Source organism: Symphalangus syndactylus, chromosome 7 (assembly GCF_028878055.3).
Source record: "Symphalangus syndactylus isolate Jambi chromosome 7, NHGRI_mSymSyn1-v2.1_pri, whole genome shotgun sequence".
In the NCBI taxonomy this organism is placed as follows: domain Eukaryota; kingdom Metazoa; phylum Chordata; class Mammalia; order Primates; family Hylobatidae; genus Symphalangus; species Symphalangus syndactylus.
This window is the reverse complement of record NC_072429.2, coordinates 30,293,080-30,317,766: the sequence shown is the minus strand read 5'-3', so window position 1 is coordinate 30,317,766 and position 24,687 is coordinate 30,293,080. Positions and strand designations below refer to the sequence as shown.

The 24,687-nt window shown below is 39.3% G+C and overlaps 1 protein-coding gene across 3 annotated transcripts in view; it reads left to right on the top strand.

The window, feature by feature from the left end:
• SGCD (sarcoglycan delta) overlaps positions 1–24,687 on the top strand; it is a 434,648-nt gene that overhangs the window by 242,924 nt on the left and 167,037 nt on the right. The gene's annotated exons all lie outside the window — the stretch shown is intronic.

Here is a 24,687-nt window from a genome sequence, read left to right as displayed (position 1 = left end):
TCCCCTTTTGGGAGGATCAGTTGGTCAGTTCTGATCGAAAGAAAGTTCTTCCCCTACTCCCTCAAGTTCTTCAGACTAAATTACAGAGAGATTTGCCATACTTAGTCTCTTTCCTATCTGTAATCATTATCAAAGAATGAAGCAGTGATGCTTAATGGTAGCTGTTTACCCTTTTGGGAAATCAGTCAGTCAGTTGGTTGGTGAATTTACTTATTGGAAAAAAATAAGGAATAAACAATTGTATCAAAACACTGGTTTTTTTTTTAGCTCTCCCAAGATCACCATAGATTTCTTAAAAATTTTTAATTGTGGGCCAGGTGCAGTGGCTCACGCCTGTAATCCCAGCACTTTGGAAGGCCGAGGCAAGCAGATCACAAGGTCAGGAGATCAAGACCATCCTGGCTAACATGGTGAAACCTCGTCTCTACTAAAAACACAAAAAAATTAGCCAGGCATGGTGGCAGGTGCCTGTAGTCTCAGCTACTCAGGAGGTTGAGGCAGGAGAATGGCGTGAACCCGGGACGCCTGCAGTGAGCCGAGATTGTGCCACTGCACTCCAGCCTGGGCGACAGAGCGAGACTCCATCTCTAAACAAAACAAAAAAATTTAATTTATGTTATGTAAATTATACATAATGTAAAACTGAATCATCTTAACCATTTTTAAGTATGCAGTTGAGTGGCATTAAGTACACTCACTGTTCAACATCACCATCATCTCTCCACAGAACTCTTTTCATCTTGTGAAACAAACTCTGTACCCATTAAAAAATAACTCCCCATTCCCTATTTCCCCCAGCCCCTAGCAACCCCCATTCTGCTTTCTATTTCTATGAATTTGACCATTTTAGATGCCTTATGTAAATGGAATCATGTAGTTTTCATCATTTTTTTGGCTGGCCTATTTCAGTTAACATAATGTCCTCAAAGTTTCTTCCATGTTGTAGCATGTGTCATAATTTCCTTATTTTTTAAGACTGAATAATATTCCTTTGTACATATACACCACATGTTGTTTATCCATTCATCTGTTGATAAAACAGATTTTATCAATCTTGTAGCACATTGACTTAACAGCTTGAATTTTAGAATTCACATCATCTTAGAGATTCAAAGTCAGAAAATCTCTTATTTGCTCCTAGCCTGTAAACAAGGATAGATCTGAAAGATCAGAGACTTAGCAACTGACTTATTTAAATTAACAGGACAGTCTCACAGTTCCTAGGACATAATTTCTATTGATTTTTATTTCATAAAATCACAAATGTGTAGCATTTCTCCCTGTACATTATCATCTCATGTATAACGTTTCATTTGTCTTAATCATTTTGTTTGCACAATTTGCTTATTTGGGTTGTATTTAGGTTTTATGAAATGTTACTTTCCACAGTAAGTAATAGATTTCTTCAAATATTAGCCTTAGGGAAATGGGATTTGACAGTTCTTCAAAGAATGTGTAAAATTAATTATAAGTGAAAGTCATTTCAATTTCAATAATATTTTTTTAAAAATCTGCCAGCCCTAGATTATTCTCTTTCAACTCATATCATAGACCTGTCCATCATTATAGTCCCACATGTGCCTATTGACCAAATTACATAAATCAAAGTAATTGTTCACTACAATTAATCTTTTGGGGGGATTTATTCATATTTTATTTTAAAATAAAATTTGCATAAATTCAGTTTTTTTATTATACTTTAAGTTCTGGGATACATGTGCAGAACGTGCAGGTTTGTTACATAGGTATATACGTGCCATGGTGGTTTGCTGCACCCATCAGCCCATCATCTACATTAGATATTTCTCCTAATGCTATCCCTCCCCTAGCCCCCCACCCACCGATAGGCCCCTGTGTGTGATGTTCCGCTCCCTGTGTCCATGTGTTCTCATAGTTCAACTCCCACTTATGAGTGAGAACATGCAGTGTTTGGTTTTCTGTTCCTGTGTTAGCTTGCTGAGAATGATGGTTTCCAGCTTCATCGATGTCCCTGCAAATGACATGACCTCATCCTTTTTTATGGCTGCCTAGTATTCCATGGTGTATTATGTGCCACATTTTCTTTATCCAGTCTACCACTGACGGGCATTTGGGTTAGTTCCAAGTCTTTGCTATTGTGAATAAGAATGCTGCAATAAACATATGTGTGCATGTGTCAAAAAGCGGCCAAAGGATATGAACAGACACTTCACAAAAGAAGACATTTATGTGGCCAAGAAACATATGAAAAAAAGCTCAGCATCACTGGTCATTAGAGAAATGCAAATCAAAACCACAATGAGGTACCATCTCATGCCAGTTAAAATGGTGATCATTAAAGCAGGTGCTGGAGAGGATGTGGAGAAATAGGAACACTTTTACACTGTTGGTGGGAGTGTAAATAAATTCAATTTTTTTAAAAAACATCTACCAAAATAAAGATATTGCCGGCATTTATTTACTTCTGAAAGTTACTCATGTGGCTTATTTTACCTGTTTTAGATGGCATGCTATTTTAATATTGCAATAAGATCGCACCAATAAAGGCCCCAGCATGTCATCAAATCTCTGAGTTAGAATAAACATTAAAACTTAACCCCATGCTAACTTGAGCTGAATCTACTTAGCAGTCTGTGGTCTTCCATCCTTTACTTGAATGCCCTGTCACCTGCTTTCCCAAAAGTTAGTCATCTTTGTACGCCTGGCATGATTTAAGGTATAACTGTGTCCCTTCCTTAATAATATTTACTTAATATGTTCCTGTTAATAAACTCCTGTTTTTCTTTGATAATCTAAAAGAGAAATATAACACTATTCTAAGTGAAAAGTCAACATGACTTTCCATGAATACACGACAGATATAAAAATAAATAATGATACATTAAAATTAAGGCTGTTTCTCCCTTTGATAAAAATGTAAATGTGAAGGTGTTACAGAGGTATTAATGTAATCATAGACCTAAAATGAAACATTATCTTTAATATAAGCAAAGATATTAAAAAGGAAATTGAAAGGAAAATGACCTTCTCGTACATAATGCCAAGCATTATGATACCTGAAACCATCTTACATACTAGTGAGTTCTAATCTTTGGGAAGCATAGCTTCTTCCTCTCATTGCATCCTTTGAACAGCTTAGCTGTTAGAAAGTCCTCTTCTCATTAAGTTGACATCTGTCTATATCCATGAAGTATCCACAAATGATCCTATACTTCAGAGCCATTCAGAGCAAGTTTGATCTCTTCAACAAGATCCATGACAGTTTTTTGGATACTTTGAAGTATTTTCTCTTGGCTAAACTCCCTCAGTTCTTCCCATTTTTCCTCATATGAAATAATTCTTTAGTAGTACTCACCTACTTTCTGCTTTTCAATATATTTACTACCTTTCTCATTTAGTATTCTCCAGAGAAAGAGAACCAATAGAGTGTGGAGGGGGTGAATGGATGGATGGATGAATTAATGGGGGAGGGAGGGAGGGAGAGAGGCAGGGAGGGAGGGATGGATGGATAGATAGAGAGATAGATAGATAGATAGATAGATAGATAGATAGATAGAAGGTAGCTCATGTGATTATGGCTGGCAAGTTCAAGATATGCAGGGTGAGCCAGCAGGCTGGAGGCCTTAGGAAGAGCCATTGTCAAGTTCATGTCTAAAGGCCATCTGCTGAGGAATTTCCTTTTGCCCAGGGAAGGTCAGCCTTCATCCTCTTTAGGCCTTCAACTGAATCTATGAGGCCTACCCATATTATGGTGAGCAATCTGCTTTACCCAGAGTCCACTGCTTTAGATGTAAATCTTATCCAAAAATATGCTCATAGCATGAGCTCAGAATAGTTAAGTGATTTGTCTAATGCATACTTTGCAGCTTATTAGAATGTAGTAGACTCCTGCATGTTACAAATATAATACTCTTCAAAAAAGTTGAACAAAGCAACCCAAAGATTGTGGTCAGTCAGTGATGGATGTGGGATGATGACAGTGATATGATCTTTATTATTGGCCATGTCAACAACAGTGGCTAACATGATATTGAGAATGTGCTATCTGCTAGGCACAGTTCTCATTGCTTTTCTGATATTATGTCATCCTCATATTACCCTGTAAGTTAGGTTCTACTTTTATTTATTTTGAGTGGATCCAGAACTTGAATGATAGAAGAATTAAGTAACTTGTCCAGGTTTATATGGAGCTTCTAAGAGGTAGGGATAAGACTCAAACTCAGGGGCCGGGTGTGGTGTCTCACTCCTATAATCCCAGCACTTTAGGAGGCTGAGGCAGGCAGATCACTTGAGGTCAGGATCACAGCCTTGCCAACATGGTGAAACCTCTTCTCTACTAAAAATACAAAAATTAGCCAGGCATGGTGATGTGTACCTGTAGTCTCAGCTACTCAGGAGGTTGAGGCAGGAGAATCACTTGAACCTGGGAGGCAGAGGTTGCAGTGAGCCAATATCGTGCCACTGCACTCCAGCCTGGGCAACAGAGCAAGACTCCATCTCAAATAAATAAATTATTAAATAAATAAAGACTCAGGTAGCTGTAACCACTAAATGGTCCTAGTCCCTACTCCTCCCCCATTGAAAGCACTGACTGCAGAATGTAACCGTCGTCCATAAAGTCTGGAAATGTAGGTACCTATTTGACTTATTGGATCATGTTAGATGGCTAAATGATGTCCTACTTGACTGGCTAGCAAGTCACTCAGAGTGGCTACAACAGAATAGCATACCGTCCACACACTGTTGATTGATAATTTCTAAAGCCTGAATTGGGCCATGTGCACTTGTACAGTGGGCTGTGTGCCAGATCCAAACTCTTCTGACATGCTAAATGTGCAGATTTGCTTAGTGAATGTCAGAGGCAAGAATCACCTGGGACAATGCATCATAGATATAAGTTCAAGGATGAGGGAAATGCGTTAATGAACCACATTTGTTTCACTTTCTCACAGTTCATTGAACTACGCATTGCTAATGAGGAACAACACAGTGAACATATTATGTAACATCAATGAGCACATCACATACTGTAGTAGAATACCATGAAATCATTATTATGTATGTACACCAATATTTACAGAATTCATGCCATGCAGTAGTCACCATCTTGGTTGCACCTTTTTCAATATCTTTCTTTAAAGTGTAGGGTCTGGATCTGAACATAGTATTCCAGATGTGTCTTACTGTAGTGGGCAAAGCAGGACCATCCTCCCCTCTTTCTAGGTACCACAGTCTAAAAGCTTTCTGGCAGTCAGTGAACTCAGCAAACTCATATTGGCTTTGATATTTATTCATGTGAAAAATATTTTTGTACCCACCATGTACGAGACACTTGTTGGAGGCACTAGGGATGCATGGGTGAACAAAAGAAAGTCCCTGCCTCATTGATCTTTTATTATAGTAGGAGGAGACAGATTAAAAAAATAGACAATCAGCCGGGCATGGTAGCACACGCCTGTAATCCCAGCACTTTGGGAGGCCGAGGCAGGTGGATCACCTGAGGTGAGGAGTTCAAGACCAGCCTGGACAACATGGTGAAACCCTGTCTCTACTAAAAGTACAAAAATTAGCCAGGCATGGTGGTATGCACCTGTAATCCCAACAACTCAGGACGCTGAGGCAGGAGAATCGCTTGAACTCGGGAGGCAGAGGTTGCAGTGAGCCAAGATCACCCCACTGCACTCCAGCCTGGGCGACAGAGTGCATATTGATTTGTTGAGACCGTGTCTCAAAAAAAAGTAGACAATCAGACTTATAATAAAATTCTAAGCTATGCTAAGTGAAATGGGGAAAGAGAGGGCAAGAGTAAGAGGATGGAGAATAAAGAGGCTACTGTGTTAGGCAAGGAGGTCAAGGCAACCAGGTGGATATGGAGGACAGAGGGAGGCACTTCCAGGCACGGAGAAAAAGAAGTAAAAATTCCTGTAGGCAGGAAGGCACATGGATTGTTTGAAGAACACAAAGAGGCCAATCCTGCTGCAGTAGTAATAATATGGAGAAACCCAGTAAGAAAGAAAAATATTGAGGAGGTAGTAGCAGACAGGATCATGTAGGGTCTTGTAGTTAGGAGTTTGAATTTAAGCCTAGCTGTGACAAAAAGCCATTGAAGGATTTTTTTCCCCCATGAGAGTGACATAATCTGTGTTGAATTTGGAAAGAATTACTTGACTGCTCTGAGGATAATAGAATTTAGGAGGGCAAGAGTAGAAGCAGGGAAATCAATATGGACTAAAACAGCTATGTTTACATTTCCAAGATATGTTCATTTTTAATTATCTTTTTAATTTGATTTATAATTTAATGGCACTAAAGTCAGAAAATGTATTCTGTGTGGCACTGTTGTTTGGCATTTCTTTGTGAACTAGGACATTATTTTTGCAAATGGTTTAGTATAATTGAAAATAACGTAGATTCTCAATTTCTTGGGGGCAGAGCTCTACACATCCATTAGTTCAAACTAGTTAAATATGAGCATTCAGGGTGTCCACATTCTTGCTATTATTTGGTCAGCAGAATCTATCATTTTCTAATAGATTTTTGTTAAAATTTCATGCTAGCATTTGCTAAATTTCCTTGATACTTCTGATAACTTTTAATTAATATGTTTTAAGCTACATTGATAGATACATACCTAGTCATGATTTATAGCTTCCAGTCGTATTTTGTTGTTTTTATATGCAGTCTCTATGGAGTACATGAATGCTTTTTGCCTTAAATACTGTTTTGTCTAATACTAATTTTGATACCCAACTTTCTTTTCAACTTTTAAGTTCAGGGGTACATGCACAGGATGTGCAGATTTGTTACACAGGTAAATGTATGTCATAAGGGTTTGTTGTACAGGTTATTTCATCACCCAGCTATTAAGCCTATTAATAGTATCCATGAGTTATCTTTCCTGATCCTTTCCTTCCTCCCACCCTCCACCCTCTGATAGGCCCCAGTGGGTGGTGTTCCCCAGCTTTCTCTTAGTAAGACTTTGCCTAGGATGTCTTTTGCCATATCTTTATTTCCAGCCTTTATATACTGTTTTGCTTTAAATATCTCTTTTATAAGTAGTATTTACTTGCAATTTTGTATATGTTATGGATATTTTCTATTCCTACTATCCTGGTTTGTATTTCTTCTCTACCATTCTCTTTATTTTCTCCTTTTTTGTTTTTTGTTTCATTTTGTTTTTGTTGAGACAGACCCTTGCTCTGTCTCCCAGCCTGGAGTGCAGTGGCACAATCTCAGCTCACTGCCACTCTGCCCCCAGGGTTCAAGTGATTCTCCTGCCACAGCCTCCTGAGTAGCTGGGATTATAGGTGCATGCCACCACACCCAGATAATTGTTGTATTTTTAGTAGAGATGGGGTTTCATGATGTTGGCCAGGCTGGTCTTTAACTCCTGACCTCAAGTGATCTGCCTGCCTCGGCCTCCCAAAGTGCTGGGATGACAGGGTGTGAGCCGCTGTGCCTGGCCCTTCTTTTCTCCTTTTTAAACATTTTTTTTTTGGTGTTTCTTTATGGCAGTTTCTTTTTTATTCCCTCTCTTTATGTTCTACTGGCTTCAGGACCACAGATCGCATTTCATTTATTTTACGGCCACTTTAATTTTTAACATGTATATTTATTAAGTATTTATATTCTCTCTCTTAGATATGATATAGGGATCAGTCTGCTTTAACTGTCCAGTAACCTCTATAGTACCCTTTCCTCTCTCTCCCGCTGAATATATAAACCTTGCAGCAGTGAGCTTCACTGCTGTCTCATCTCTTTGAGAACTCTCAAAGTCTCCTCTAACTCACTTGAGCTAAGCACACAGTCACAGTTTCCGTGGCCTGCTTCTAGATCCTTATGCCAGCAAGCCTGTGGCTACAGCCTACATTCTAGTTAGTGTTTCTGCTTCTGGTCCACAAAGATGATAATCCCCCAAAACTGTTTTACTGTGGTAAAATACACATGACATAAAATTTACCATGTTAACTAAAGTGTATAATTCAGTGGCATCGAGTATATTTATAATGTTGCACAACCATCAACATCATCTAGTTCCATGATATTTTTTATTACCCCAAACAGAAATGCCATATCCATTCAGCAATCAGTTTTATTTCTTTATCCAGCTCCTGGCAACTGCTAATCTACTTTCTTGTGGAATTGCCTACTCTGGATATTTCAGATAAATAGGATCATATAGTATGTGGCTTTTGTGTATGGTTTATTTTACTTAGCGTAATGTTTGCAAGGTTCATCCATGCTGTAGCGTGCATCGTACGTCATTTTTGCAAGGGAATAATATTCCACCGTATGGATATATCACATTTTGCTAATTCATTCATCTATTATTGGGCATTTGTATTGTTTCCACCCTTTGATTATTATGAATAGTGCTACTATAAGCATTTGTGTACAAGTTTTTGTTTGAATATCTGTTTCCAATTCTTTTTGGTATATACTTAGGAGTAGAGTTGCTGAGTAATGTGGGAATTCCATGCTTAACGTATTGAGGAACTGACAAGCTGTTTTTCATAGCAGTGGCACGCTTTTACATTCCCACCAGCAGTGTATGAGGGTTCCAGTTTCTCTACATTCTTGCCAATATATGTTATTTTCTGTTCTTTTTTCTATTATAATTATTCTAGTGGGTGTGAAGAATTACCCAATTTTTAGTCTCATTTTGACTTACTGGCTTTCCATTTGTTGTTGTTGTTGTTGTTAGCCTAACATTGCTGTGGTCTTGGAGCAAAAGAGTCAATCAAAACACAACCTGATCTCTCCAATCTGAAGTCTTTTATCAATTCTGGCCATATTTCTTAAGTAGACAATTGAATGAAGCACTCATAAGCCAAAGTATCTGATCATATAGCCATTACTTTTCAAAGAGCGTGAAAGGAGATATTCTCTCTGTGGGGTTAGATAGACACATACCAATTGAAGAAATCAAAGGTTGCTTCAAAAACTTTCCTCTTTTGACATCATCCCTTTCCAACCAAACTAATATAATGCAGACATTAGCTAGTTAAGTGAGGAGAGTGGAGAATATATGTGCTTTTCCTATGAGAATTGACCTTCCTCAAAGGATTAGTGACAACTACAAAATCACTCCTCTTGTCTCTCTTTTGACCTGTCCACAAAATTAGAAATTTTGACCAGCGAAGAAAGAAATTTAGGGCACACAAAAATAATTAAGAAATGTACATAATATCTGTATTTTTCAATACTTCTTCAATAATGGTCATGTTTTTATGAATATTTTTGTATTTTATATTGATATTTATGATTATGAACATATTGTTTATTCATGACTTTTTATGGTCATAAAAACAATACATGCTCATTTCTTTTTCCAATAAAAAAATTGGAAGCACATACTATACTTCTTAAGAGCTTTACGGACTCAGTGGGCTTACAGTATGAAGGTCTCAGCCTTGGGTTTGAATAATGAGCCTGGGATCCAGGTCAGGTTCTGCATGACCTGAAGATTACTGCTTAACTTTTCTGTAAATCTGAGAATCACGTGGACACAAAGTTGCAACTACTTTGCCTCCAGTCATGAAATATTTTGTCTGAATACCCTCATTTTGGCCTGCCGTTCATGACTGCCCCACCCAGGTGAATCTGATTTAGGACCCCACATGGACTTGGTGTTTCATGTCCTAACTTTAATCAGCAATTATTTAGCCGTTCTCCATTCTCCCCAAGCCTAGTTCTCTATGGCAGCTGGTGAAATTCATCCCTCCTTTCAGACTGGAAGGCTCACAGGTAAAGAACAGCATTGACTATAGAGCTGTCAGACACCTTTTTGGTCAAGGTACCTTCTCATGCATCCTTAATCATACCAGAGAGTCAGCTAGATACACATTCTATGCAGGACTCTCTTCTTGTTATTTTTTATTAATTTTTTTAGAGATGGGGGTCTCATTCTATCATCCAGTCTGGAGTACAGTGGCCTGACCATAGCTCACTGTAACCTCAAACTCCTGGACTCAAGTGATCCTCTCAACTCTGCCTCTCCAGTAGCTAGGACTATAAGCACATGTCACCATGCCCAGCTATTTTTTTCTTTTTTGTAGTGACAGGATCTCACTATGTTGCCCGGGCTGGTTTCAAACTCCCAGCCTCAAGTGATCCTCCCTCCTTGGCCTCCCAGAGCATTGGGATTACAGGCATGAGCCAGTGCACCCATTCCCATCCTGTTCTTTAATACTAAATACTGTTATCATATATTGAGTCCTCACCCTTTACTCGGCACTATGCTGCCTGTTTTGCATATATCGTCTTCTCACAGACACCTATGAGGCAATGCTATTCTCTCCCCCATACTTCATAGGTGGGGAAATGGAGATACAGCAATTAAGTTAACCACCTGCATAGCTGGTGGATGGTCAGGTTCTAGTTCCAGCCTGTCTGCCTAAAGTCATGCTCTTAACCACTACATATAAAGCAGAAACTGACCACATCCTAACATCACTGTCAGTTTGATGGGGCTGACAGAGCTCAGCAACCATCACTGCCAAATTAACCCCCTATTTAAAAATATAAGTCCAGAGGTACAAACATGATGCCAAATTCCTTATACATGCTATTTAATCCATTTAGTTCTGTAAGGGAGGTACTGTTATTATCTCCATTTTGTACATTATTATCCCCATTTTCCAGCTGAAGAAACTAAGGCTGTGTAATCTAGGGTTACTGGTTCAGAAATAGCACAGCTAGGATGTTAATTCAGGGCTCTGTACCTCCAAAGCCCTAATTAACCACAACAGCATACCACAAAGAAAGGCTTGAGTAACCCCAGGGTTAGTAGTCTGGGCTTTGGTTTTTTTTTCCTTGTGTTATTCTGATTTTTTAAGAGGTCGTACATCCTTCAAAGCAGTCAGCGTTAGACTGGGCATATTACCTCTACAGCAAATCAGATTGTATCTCTCCCATGACATAAGCCAGTCTCTATGCAGTTGTTTTTCTCTCCATGTTAGTAATTCCGATCTCAACTTGCACTTCTCCCTGAAAGACTCACATTGACTTTATCCAAACTTTTCCTGAAAGAGGGGTTTTGACTCCCCAGAATGCCATGCACTATTCTGTGAAAGGTCAAAATCCAAAGCAACAGGCCCTCACTGATGGAAGGAGGAAAAATATGCAAAGAGAACCGAGGAATGTGTGGGGGCCAGCCACAAAGCCCAGACTTGTGCTCTCAGATCTGCAGGAGCTCTTGGCCACTGCAAGGCCAAGGACACCTTGCACGGAAGAACCCTGTTTGCAAATGTGGCCAAAAGCCAGAGACGTTTAGCCCACGGAGTTTCTGCAGCAAAGAGTGGGGTGGAACAGTCTTGTCTGTATTGCTATCAGTGCCATGAAATTAACCTTCCATGTGAAAAGCGTGTCTTAATCTTGGTATCAGTCAAGTTTTAATGCTTTAATACTGGAATATGATTGACCTCACAGGGAAGAGACAGCTGCCTCCTTGAACTGCAGGGGTCTCTCTGCTTACTGGCTTTCTCAGAAACCCTGGTCAAGTTTCTCTCCCTATCTATGAAGAATTCCCTAACTGTCCAACCAGTGCTGAAGTCTTTTCTTCATCACAGGTCTTAAACTTACAGCTTAGACTACACATTCCACTGTAATAGAACAAGCAGAAAGTGCTCAACTCTAGAGTGCTAGTCCTATCTTTGCAGTTTACCAGTATGCAAGTCTGGGTAAGTTGTGCTCCACACTCAGCCTCAGTCTCCCCATTTATAAAATGGCAATTATACTTAGTCACCAGGATTGTAGACATTAAGCCATCCAACACGTTCTATTGAGAGTCCACCAGATGTGAGGATAGCTACGAAGCCCTTTCATGGTTTTAAAGAGATAAACCAGAGATAGCTAAGTCATAACTTGTATATATAAAGCAATCATTAAAGTAGCATTCCCTAAAATGGGTCCCATTAACATGTACTTTAAGAAAAAAAAAATATGATTAAATAAATTTTGGAGCGATTGGATACACAAAGATAAACAAATTGTGTTGACATAGGACTTCTGAAAGCAAATAAAATACTAACATGGACTGTGCAACTAGAAGGTAGGGGAGAGTATATTGAATTGCCTAAACTATTTTACCATAAAAATGTGGGGGCTCAAATTTTTTTAGTACTTTAAGTTCTAGGGTACATTTGCACAACATGCAGGTTTGTTACATAGGTATACCTGTGCCATGTTGGTGTGCTGCAACCATTAACCTGTCATTTACATTAGGTATTTCTCCTAATGCTATTCCTCCCCCTGCCCCCCACCCCACAATAGACCCCGGGGTGTGATGTTCCCCTCCTTGTGTCCCAGTGTTCTCATTGTTCAATTCCCACCTATGAGTGAGAACATGCGGTGTTTGGTTTTCTGTACTTGTGATAGTTTGCTCAGAATGATGGTTTCCAGCTGCATCCATGTCCCTGCAAAGGACGTGAACTCATTCTTTTTTATGGCTACATAGTATTCCATGGTGTATATGTGCCACATTTTCTTCATCCAGTCTATCATTGATGGACATTTGGGTTGGTTGCAAGTCTTTGCTGTTGTGAATAGTGCTGCAATAAACATACGTGTGCATGTGTCTTTATAGTAGCATGATTTATAATCCTTTCAGTATATACCCAGTAATGAGATCACTGGGTCAAATGGTATTTCTAGTTCTAGATCCTTGAGGAATCACCACACTGTCTTCCACAATGGTTGAACTAGTTTACAGTCCCACCAACAGTGTAAAAGAGTTCCTATTTCTCCACATCCTCTCCAGCAGTTGTTGTTTCCCAACTTTATAATGATCGCCATTCTAACTGGTGTGAGATGGTATCTCATTGTGTTTTTTTATTTGCATTTCTCTTTTGACCAGTGATGATGAGCATTTTTTCATGTGTCTGTTGGCTGCATAAATGTCTCCTTTTGAGAAGTGTCTGTTCATATCCTTTGCCCACTTTTTGATGGGGTTGTTTTTTTCTTGTAAATTTCAGTTCTTTGTACATTCTGGATTTTAGCCCTTTGTTAGATGGGTAGATTGCAACAATTTTCTGCCATTCTGTAGGTTGCCTGTTCATTCTGATGGTACTTTCTTTTGCTGTGCAGAAGCTCTTTAGTTTAATTTTTTCCCATCTGTCTATTTTGGCTTTTGTTGCCATTGCTTTTGGTGTTTTAGTCATGAAGTCCTTGCCCATGCCTATGTCCTGAATGGTATTGCCTAGGTTTTCTTCTAGGGTTTTTTATGGTTTTAGGTCTAACATTTAAGTCTTTAATCCATCTTGAATTAATTTTTCTATAAAGTGTAAGGAAGGAATCCAATTTCAGCTTTCTCCATATGGCTAGCCAGTTTTCCTAGCACCATTTATTAAATAGGGAATCCTTTCCCCATTTCTTGTTTTTGTCAGGTTTGTCAAAGATCAGATAGTTGTAGCTATGCGGCATCATTTCTGAGGGCTCTGTTCTGTTCCATTGGTCTATATGTCTGTTTTGGTACCAGTACCATGCTGTTTTGGTTACTGTAGCCTTGTATTATAGTTTGAAGTCAGGTAACGTGATTCCTCCAGCTTTGTTCTTTTTGCTTAGGATTGTCTTGCAATGAGGGCTCTTTTTTGTTTCCATATGAACTTTAAAGTAGTTTTTTCCAATTCTGTGAAGAAAGTCATTGTTAGCTTGATGGGAATGGCATTGAATCTATAAATTCCCTTGGGCAGTATGGCCATTTTCACAATAGTTATCCTTCCTATCCATGAGCATGGAATGTTCTTCCATTTGTTTGTGTCTTCTTTTATTTCATTGAGCAGTGGTTTGTAGTTCTCCTTGAAAAGGTCCTTCACATACCTCGTAAGTTGGATTCCTAGGTATTTTATTCCCTTTGTAGCAATTGTGAATGAGAATTCACTCATGATTTGGCTCTGTGTTTGTCTATTATTGGTGTATAGGAATGCTTGTGATTTTTGCACATTAATTTTGAATCCTGAGACTTTGCTGAAGTTGCTTATCAGCTTAGGGATATTTTTGGCTGAGGCAATGAGGTTTTCTAAATATACAATCAGGTCATCTGCAAACAGGGACAATTTGACTTCCTCTTTTCGTAATTGAACACTCTTTATTTCTTTCTCTTGCCTGATTGCCCTGGCCAGAACTTCCAACACTATGTTGAATAGGAGTGGTGAGAGAGGACATCCCTGTTTTGTGCTAGTTTTCAAAGGATGCTTCCAGTTTTTGCCCATTTAGTATGATATTGGCTGTAGGTTTGTCATAAATAGCTCTTATTATTTTGAGATACGTCCCATCAATACCTAGTTTATTGAGAGTTTTTAGCATGAAGTGTTGTTGAATTTTGTCAAAGGCCTTTCCTGCATCTATTGAGATAATCATGTAGTTTTTGTTGTTGGTTCTGTTTATGTGATAGATTACATTTATTGATTTGCATATGTTGAACCAGCCTTGCATTCCAGGGATGAAGCCAACTTGATCATGGTGGATCAGCTTTTCGATGTGCTGCTGGATTCAGTTTTCCAGTATTTTATTGAGGATTTTTGCATTGATGTTCATTAGGGATATTCATCTAAAATTCTCTTATTGTTGTGTCTCTGCCAGGCTTTGGTATCAGGATGATGCTGGCCTCATAAAATGAGTTAGGGAGGATTCCCTCTTTTTCTATTGATTGGAATAGTTTCAGAAGGAATGGTACCAGCTCCTCTTTGTACCTCTGGAAGAATTCAGCTGTGAATCCATCTGGTCCTGGACTTCTTTTGGTTGGTAGGCTATTAATTATTACCTCAATTTCAGAGCCTGTTATTGGTCTATTCAGAGATTCAATTTCTTCCTGGTTTAGTCTTGAGAGGTTGTATGTGCCCAGGAATTTATCCATTTCTTCTAGATTTTCTGGTTTATTTGTGTAGAGGTGTTTATAGTATTCTCTGATGGTAGTTTGTATTTCTGTGGGATCAGTGGTGATATCCCCATTATCATGTTTTATTGCATCTATTTGATTCTTCTCTCTTTTCTTCTGTATTAGACTTGCTAGTGGTCTATCAATTTTGTTGATCTTTTCAAAAAACCAGCTCCTGGATTATTGATTCTTTTGAAAGGTTTTTTTGTGTCTCTATCTCCTTCAGTTCTGCTCTGATCTTAGTTATTTTTTGCCTTCTGCTAACTTTTGAATGTGTTTGCTCTTCTCTAGTTCTTTTCATTGTGGTGTTAGGGTGTCAATTTTAGATCTTTCCTGCTTTCTCTTGAGGGCATTTAGTGCTATAAATTTCCCTCTACACACTGCTTTGAATGTGTCCCAGAGATTCTGGTATGTTGTGTCTTTGTTCTCATTGGTATCAAAGAACATCCTTATTTCTGCCTTCATTTTGTTATGTACCCAGTAGTCATTCAGGAGCAGGTTGTTCAGTTTCCATGTAGTTGAGTGGTTTTGAGTGTGTTTCTTAATGCTGAGTTCTAATTTGATTGCTCTGTGGTCTGAGAGACAGTTTGTTTTGATTTCTGCTCTTTTACATTTGCTGAGGAGTGCTTTACTTCCAACTATGTGGTCAATTTTGGAATAAGTGTGATGTGGTGCTGAGAAGAATGTATATTCTGTTGATTTGGGGTGGCAAGTTCTGTAGGTATCTATTAGGTCCACTTGGTGCAGAGCTGAGTTCAATTCCTGGATATTGTTGTTAACCTTCTGTCTTGTTGATCTGTCTAATATTGACAGTGGGGTGTTAAAGTCTCCCATTATTATTGTGTGGGAGTCTAATTCTCTTTGTAGGTCTCTAAGGACTTGCTTTATGAATCTGGGTGCTCCTGTATTGGGTGCATATATATTTAGGATAGTTAGCTCTTCTTATTGACTTGATCCCTTTACCGTTATGTAATGGCCTTCTTCGTCTCTTTTATTCTTTGTTGGTTTAAAGTCTGTTTTATCAGAGACTAGGATTGCAACTCCTGCCATTTTTTGTTTTCCATTTGCTTGGTAGATCTTCCTCCATCCCTTTATTTTGAGCCTGTGTGTGTCTGTGCACGTGAGATGGGTCTCCTGAATACAGCACACAGATGGGTCTTGACTCTTTATCCAATTTGCCAGTCTGTGTCTTTTAATTGGGGCATTTAGCCCATTTACATTTAAGGTTAATATTTTTATGTGTGAATTTGATCCTGTCATTACGATTTTAGCTGGATATTTTGCCCTTTAGTTGATGCAGTTTCTTCCTAGCATTGATGGTCTTTACAATTTGGCATGTTTTTGCAGTGGCTGGTACTGGTTGTTCCTTTCCAGTTTTAGTGCTTCCTTCAGGAGCTCTTGTAAGGCAGGTCTGGTGGTGACAAAATCTCTCAGTGTTTGCTTGTCTGTAAAGGATTTTATTTCTCCTTCACTTATGAAGCTTATTTTGGCTGAATATGAAATTCTGGGTTGAAAATTCCTTTCTTTAAGAATGCTGAATATTGGCCCCCACTCTCTTCTGGCTTGTAGAGTTTCTGCCAAGAGATCCGCTGTTAGTCTGTTGGGCTTCCCTTTGTGGGTAACCCGACCTTTCTCTGTGACTGCCTTTAACATTTTTTCCCTCATTTCAACCTTGGTGAGTCTGACAATTATGTGTCTTGGGGTTGTTCTTCTTGAGGAGTGCCTGTATTTCCTGAATTCGAATGTTGGCCTGCTTTGCTAGGTTGGGGAACACTCTGAAGAGTGCTTTCCAACTTGGTTCCATTCTCCCCATCACTTTCAGGTACACCAATGAAACGTAGATTTGGTCTTTTCACATAGTCCCATATTTCTTGGAGGCTTTATTCGTTTCTCTTTACTCTTTTTTCTCTAAACTTCTCTTCTTGCTTATTTCATTAATTTGATCTTCAGTCACTGATAACCCTTTCTTCTACTTGATCGAATCAGCTATTGAAGCTTGTGCGTGCATCACGTAGTTCTAGTGCCATGGTTTTCAGCTCCATCAGGTCATTTAAGCTCTTCTCTACACTATTTTTTTCTAGTTAGCCATTCATCTAATCTTTTTTTAAGGTTTTTAGCTTCCTTGTGATGGGTTCAAACATCCTCCTATAGCTCAGAGATGTTTGTTATTACCAATCTTCTGAAGCCTACTTCTGTCAGCTCGTCAAAGTCATTCTCCATCCGCTTTGTTCTGTTGCTGGTGAGGAGCTGCTATCCTTTGGAGAAGAAGAAGTGCTCTGATTTTTAGAATTTTCAGCTTTTCTGCTCTGGTTTCTCCTCATCTTTGTGGTTTTGTCTATCTTTGGTCTTTGATGTTGGTGGCCTTCAGATGGGGTTTTGGTGTGGATGTCCTTTTTGTTGATGTTGATGTTATTCTTTTCTGTTTGTTAGTTTTCCTTCTAACAGTCAGGTCCCTGAGCTGCAGGTCTTTTGGAGTTTGCTGGAGGTCCACTCCAGACCCTGTTTGCTTGAGTATCATCAGCAGAGGCTGCAGAACAGCAAATGATGCAGAACAGCAAATATTGCTGCCTAATCCTTCTTCTGGAAGCTTCATCCCAGAGGAGCATCTGCCTGTATGAGGTGTCAGTTGGCCCCTACTGGGCGATGTCTCCCAGATAGGCTTCATGGGGGTCAGGGTCCCACTAGAAGAGGCAGTCTGTCCACTCTCCAAGCCCAAACGCTGTGCTGGGAGAACCGTTGCTCTCTACAGAGCTGTCAGACAGGGATGTTTAAGTCTGCAAAAGTTTCTGCTGCCTTTTGTTCAGCTATGCCCTGCCCCCTGAGTTGGAGTCTACAGAGGCAGCAGGTCTGGCTGAGCTGCATTGAGCTCTGCCCAGTTCAAGCTTCCCTGGCCACTTTGTTTACCTACTCAAGCCTCAGCAATGGTGGATGCCCCTCCCCCGGCGAGGCTGCTGCCTCACAGGTCAATCTCAGACTGCTGCGCTAACAGTGAGCAGGGCTCCATGGGTGTGGGACCTGCTGAACTAGGCATGGGATATAATCTGCTGGTGTGCCATTTGCTAAGACCATTGGAAAAGTGCAATATTTGGATGGGAGTGTCACGTTTTTCCAGGTACCATCTGAAATGGCTTCCCTTGGCTAGGAAAGAGAAATCCCCTAACGTCCTGTGCTTCCCTGGTGAGGCGATTCCCTGCCCTGCTTCAGCTCTCCCTCCATAGGCTGCACCCACTGTCCAACCAATCCCAATGAGATGAACAAGGTACCTCAGTTGGAAATGCAGAAATCACCCTCTTCTGCATCAATCATGCTGGGAGATGCAGACCAGAGCTGTTCCTATTCAGCCATCTTGGAATGGACCTGGGGGCTCAATTTTTTTTTAATTTACTTTTTTAGAATGGCTGTTTATATATTATGGGTAAGTTTTTTATAGAACACTGGAAAACACTAGCAAGAAGGCTCAGGCAGTTAGGAGAAATGTTGTTTTGTATGTTGTGAAGATGAAATTGTCACCTGAGAAACACAGAAGAGTGCATTGTTCATTGTCAAGTGCCACCTTCCCAGCCTATCTCTGATCTCATACGGGTTTGAGGTTGTTACATGAGTGTTAATTTTGTCTTTCTAAATGCAGAACAAAGATGTAGACTACCTTTTGTACTGCTCTGTTATAGTTCCTGGTACTGTGATGGGTGCATAAAAGGGCAACCAATTGAGCTCTAACATTCCTGTCCACAGCCATGTAAGGATAAAACATCTGCCTCTTTACACACCCAAAAGCAATCTCTGTGACAGCTGCACTCCCACAGAGCTGAGTTCAGGTTACACTCTGTTGCTTTGGGCTCTTGGGTTGGATATTGAGGAAGTCATTCTTAGCCAAGGCATCCCAGTTAACCTTCTTATCTGACCTTACCCCTAAAGAAAATATGTCAGTATTTTTTTCTCCTATGCAGTTTGCTACATTTCAGGAAGCTTGATTAGCAAATTAGAATTAAAACTTAATTTTATGTCTCCTTCTGATTTCCTTATTCCTAGATCTAAGTGTGTAATTCAAGCCCGTCTCCCCACTATCCTTTGGACACACACAGACGCACACAGGTGCATGCAAGCACGCATGTGCACGTGCACACACACACACACACACACACAGTAGGAGAACCACTGATTTTTCACTTCCTGAGAAGTTTCTTTGAATTCTTTGTAACCTTCAAACTTTGAGAGATTTGCCTTGAGATATTACCTTTAAGTTAACAATTGTGTTTTAGTATGTCTGCCCTCTTATAGGATCCCCACTGATGATGTCTAGAGAGCAGAAAGCAAATTTTAGGCTGCCAGAAAAAGTCAACATGGAAATGCACAGAATTTTGTGAGAGTTGACAGCTGAGATAGTGTAATTATGAACATTTTTATAAAGGAGCTTTTAGTATACAGTGGAAGGCACAGAGGAACTTAAAAGACATGATGTAGGATTGAAGGCAATGCCAACTGTGTACCCTAATACATCAGACTCCTGGGCATTTCACACTTAACATTTCCAAAGCTGAACCTTCAAGCCCCAAACCTCTCATCTACCAAACTCTCCCTTCAAATATTCACTCCCTCACCTCCTGTTCTGTAGCTCAGTAAATGGCTGTTGCCTCTCCAATTGCCAAGCAACACAAGGATTATCCCTCACTCTGCCTCCTTTCTCATTCCCAAGCCCCATCAGTTACCAACCCCTGCCAGTTCTAAAAATGTAACTTGTCTTCCCCTACCTCCACTCCAGTTCAGGTTGCTATTGTTTCTTAGCTGAATGACTACAATAATCTCCCACCTGGCCTCTCATATCATGTACTCCTCTTTTTAGCACATGCCACAAGGTAACCAGAGTGATCATGTTTAGTTCACACCTTCTCCTGCTTAAAACTCTTCAGTGACTTCTCTTTTCTGAAGAAAGTTCAAAACCCTTAAAATGGAGTATAAAAGCAGAATGGGTAGATAGACTTACCAGATATCTGGACATACCGCAAAGCCACAGAAACAAGATAATATGACATTGGTACAAGAATAGATAAATAGACAATAAGACAGCCTACAAGTCTGAGTCAGACTCAGATATATTTGGGAATTAATATGTGCCAAAGTGATACCACATAATAGTGGGAAAAAATAATGATTGGTAGATAGTTTGGGGAAACTGCCTTACATTTGAATTCCTATGTAACTACATACTGAACTAGACTCCAGAGAGAATAAAGACTTAATATGAAAAGTAAAGCTCAAATGTTGATAGAAGAAAATATATAGAATGAACTAGGAAAGGAAAGGATTTCTTTGTGAAATCCCAAGACACAATTCATTAGTAGAAACAAATGTTTTCTTACATCAAAATTAAACATTTCTGTTCATCAAAGAACAGCATGGGCAATGTTAAATTTTTCTATCTCCCTTGAGCATCAAACTCCAAGCACATGGTCTTTCTCTCTGTCCCTTAAGTATATACCAAGCTCTTTTTTGCAGAGGGCCAAATACACTTGTCTATGTTTTTGCTAAAATGTCTCTCCCCTAACAAGGCATTTCCTGACCACTCGAGTTAGAGGAGGTCTCACTGCGTATGATCTCATTTCACCCTCTACTTTGTGTTCGCTGCACACGTTGAGACTGCAATTATCTGATCACTTACAGAACTCAGTTAAGTGTCTATGTCCCCTGGTAGTTTGTAAACTCCGGCAGACCAGGGCTACCAGCTCAGCCCTTAAGACAGTGCTTTATGCTTAGAAGATAGTTGAAAATGTTAATACAGTGGATTAATAAGGGGCAGTTGAAAGAGGGCGCATTCACTACCACATGCCAAATGAGTGCTACATGCCCAGCACAGATTCCAGGCATCTTTTGACCTTTATGTCCACAAGAATTTGTGTAATAATGTGTGCTGCTGCTTCTTTCTGTCACCTAGAGACTCAACATCTCAAGTCTAATTTGTATCTTCTACCATTCCTTGCACTGCATTAGGAAGTGAACAAATATTTGCTGCCTATATATCTATATGGCCTCCTCCCACCACACTGCGTTTTCTATGTTTAGATTATCACATCACTCATGCTTAATGGCTTGCCTTTTGAAAACTGACAGTTATTGTCAACCTTTATTTAATTATTTCTTTTGTTGACAATTCTCACTCTGTGTTGACTCTTAATTTGATCTGAGCATTGAGTTATTCAGCAAATATTTATTGAAAGCCTAATGGGTGCCAGGAATACGTGGGGCACTAGAAAAGCTGGCAGTCCCCTTGCAGTGGTGACAGATGAACATGACCCCTCAAAGGAATCATTGAGACGAAACAGCTAAACTTCGTGAAGTATTGAGAGAGACCAAAATGCTCCCAAATTTGGGCACAGTGCAGAGAGTAGCTGAATAGGAATGCTACAATGGGAAAACTGGACTGTTTCCCAGCTTATTTTGAGAAAGAGCTTCACAGTGTAGCTTCATTATTCATGACTGGAAAAAAAATTTCAAAACAATAGAAATCTACCCAAGCATATTTATAAAAATAGACTCCAAGAAAATAAAAATAACTGTACTATATTATTGTTTTTCAGTAACTTGTTATGCTTTTAAAAGGATCAATTCAGAGACAAAGCATCCTATTGAAAATAATGTTAATAATAGAGATATGTGATGCTTGCTGAAGAAAAACTTACAAACTATCCTTTGAAAATGATTTTAATGACAAATCTCACTTTGTAGAAGCCAGATTTTTCCAGGTGATATTCAAAGTTACTGTTATTTTAGTAAACATAGATCACTGCAACCAATGCATTGTGATGACTGTGGAGAAGTCACTATGTTCTGACTACCCAGTGTTGTGAGCCTTCCAGAAGAGTGGTTGTGCAGAGAGAGCCCCAGGTAAAGAACTTGCTGTGAGAGGACCCATGGAGTATTCCTTTAGTATTTCCAAAGGCAAAATCTCATGGAAATATATTTTGTCTCGGTATAAGGGAGAACTTTCTAATGTGATCAAAAGTGAAATCATTTGTCCACAGTGTATCAAGCTCCCTGCCTACTCAAAGATGGGGGCCTTTCCAAAGTCTCTTCCTGAAACTCAAGATCTTAGAATTTTGCAGCCTAATACAGCTTTCAATTATATATATTAAAAACTTGGTATTTTATCCTAGTTTTTTATGTACCATAAAACTGTGAAGCAAGTACAAGGGTGTTTCTATACATCCCAAACTCAGGCTTTCCTATTAACATCTAACATTAGTAGGTAAATTTTGTCACAATTAATGAACCAATAAAGATACTTTATTATTAACTAAAGTCCACCCTTTATTTCGATTACTTTTTTTATTTTAAGTAATATCCTTTTTGCGTCCAAGGATTCTATCCCGGAAACCACCTTATATATAGCTCTCATATCTCCCTACACTCTTGGCTGTGATAGTGTCTCAGATTTTCTATGGTTTTGATGACCTCGACAGTTTTGAAGGGTACTGGTAAGGTATTTTGTAAAATGGCCGTCAATTGATATTTGCTATTTCTTCATGTTTAGATGGGGATTATGGATGTTGAGGAGGAAGACCACAGAGGCAGTGCCATTGTCTTTTTATCATATCAAGGGTGCATGCTATCAACATGATATACCAGTCTTGATGTTGATTTTGGTCAGCTGGCTGAGGTAGTGTTGGTCAGATATCTCAACTGTAAAATTACTCTTTTATTTCCCCTTCCTGTATGGTGCTCTTTGAAATGAAGATACTAGACACAAGTCACCATTAAGGAGTGAGGATTTAATCTATATAGATTTTTTGGAATTCCTCCGTCTGGGTAGATTTGATTATTCAACCTCATTTATCTGTTCATTTATATTTGTATAGACTCATGGATATTTATTTTATGCTCTGGGTTACAATACAGTACTGCATTATTTGTTTTGTTCCTCAAATGCTTTCAGCTTTAGCTGTTGAGAGCTCTTTCAATTGCCTTCTGTGTCACTTTGACATACCCCTATGATTATAAGGTTTTTGGTTTCTTGTTTTTTAAACACTTGCTTTCTGGCATTAAAAGATGCTGCAGCCTCCTGTCGAGGATTTCTTGTGTCAGCCATTTCTCTAAGGAGCTCTCCTCATGTAGCTTTTGTTTGTTTGTTTATAGTTTTAAAGTGTTTCTAGAGTCACTGCAGGTACTTTCCACATATTTTTCTTTATTTTGGGGGGTCTTTTTTTCAACATCATTATGTAGCCTTTAACTTCATTTCACAGATGCAGAAACTAAACTGAAACTAAAAGAGAAATGATTTACCCAAGGCTACACAGTTACCATAGAAGTGGAGTTGTTATAAAGCCTAAATTGTTTGACTCCAGAGCTCACACTCTGAACCTTTACTTTACAAGGTCAGTCTAACTTGTTACCTAAGTTAGAGTTAGATAGAAACAGTGCTGCTGTAACCAGCCTGCCCTTTTGTTAGGAGGAAAGGTGAAAATAAGCCAAGTTTTCCTCTGGCAAGTCTCCCCTCAGGATTCCAGCCACGCTGAGAGTTCAAAGCCTTTCCTGAATGTGGGAGTTGTTATGTGCTGTCTCGTGGTTTTCGCTATGTATCTGAATTCCCAGATCAGATTGTTAGCTCTTCAGAGAGCAAGGAAAATATACTACACTGTAGGATTATTAAGGTAGGTAACTTCTGTCGGCCACATCACATCAAAACAGGCTGTGATGATATGGTTGCTATCAAATACAAATATCAAAATCTGCACCTTTCATACCAGGAGAGCATAAATCTTGATTGAAGTGATATCACATTCTCTCCCCTTTCCTCCACTTTTGAAAGCCACCTGGGGATGGGTGTTGGCTGCCATTCTGCCATGTGCAGGTGACTGGACTGGGCTGGCCAGTCCAGTCTGCATCCCCACCAGTTTTAGAAGGAAAAAGACATTAGACAGCCCACAATTTTCTTATCTCCATGACCTTCTTTTTTTATTTCAACTTGATGAAATTGTATCTATTCTTTTCAAGGCTTAGCCCAAGTGTTCGTTCCTTCAGGAATTCTTCTTTGCTTCCCACTCCACAGCCCCAAGCTGAGAATAATCTCACCCTTCAGGAAAGTCCCCCAAGCATCTCGTAGCTCCGAAATCACTCTTGCTATTCTCTGGCTAGCATATTTGTGACCATCTCCTGGTCTCCATTAGAATATAAGACTTAGAAGGTAAAGACTGAGCTTTGCCTGTCTTCTGCTTGCTCACAACTTGTAGGACAATGATTTTTATGTATTTGGGGCTCAACACATTGAGCTATTATTGAATTTTCAGGCAGGTATATACCATATAGTGACAAAGGTTCCAAAAGGCAGGAATGGCTACCAGATTCCTTTTCCCATGTTCTGTGTCAGGGATTCATCCTTTAATTTATGGCTTTAGTTTACTCTAAGAAAATGACAACTTCTAAACCAAGGGTTGGCACGCAGTGGCCTTTCAGCTACATTCAACCCTCTGCCTCTTCTTGTATCACCAGTGATCTAAGAATGGTTTTCATGTTTTTAAGTGATGGGAGGGGGAGACAAAACACAAAAAGAATATCTCATGGCATATTCAGATTATATTAAATTTTAAATATAAAACTGAAATTTTATGAAATTTAGATGTCATTTTCCATGGATAATATTCAATGAAATAAAATCATACCCTCTTTGTTTACGTATGGCCTAAGGCAAGTTTTACACCAAAACAGTAGAGTTGAATAGTTACAACAGGGACATACATCCCATGAAGCCTAAAATACTCAGTCTCAGGACTTTCAATAAAAAGTGTACCAAGCCCTATTCTGAGTCATGCCCAGAAATGTATACCACTGTGTGAAAAAGTCGG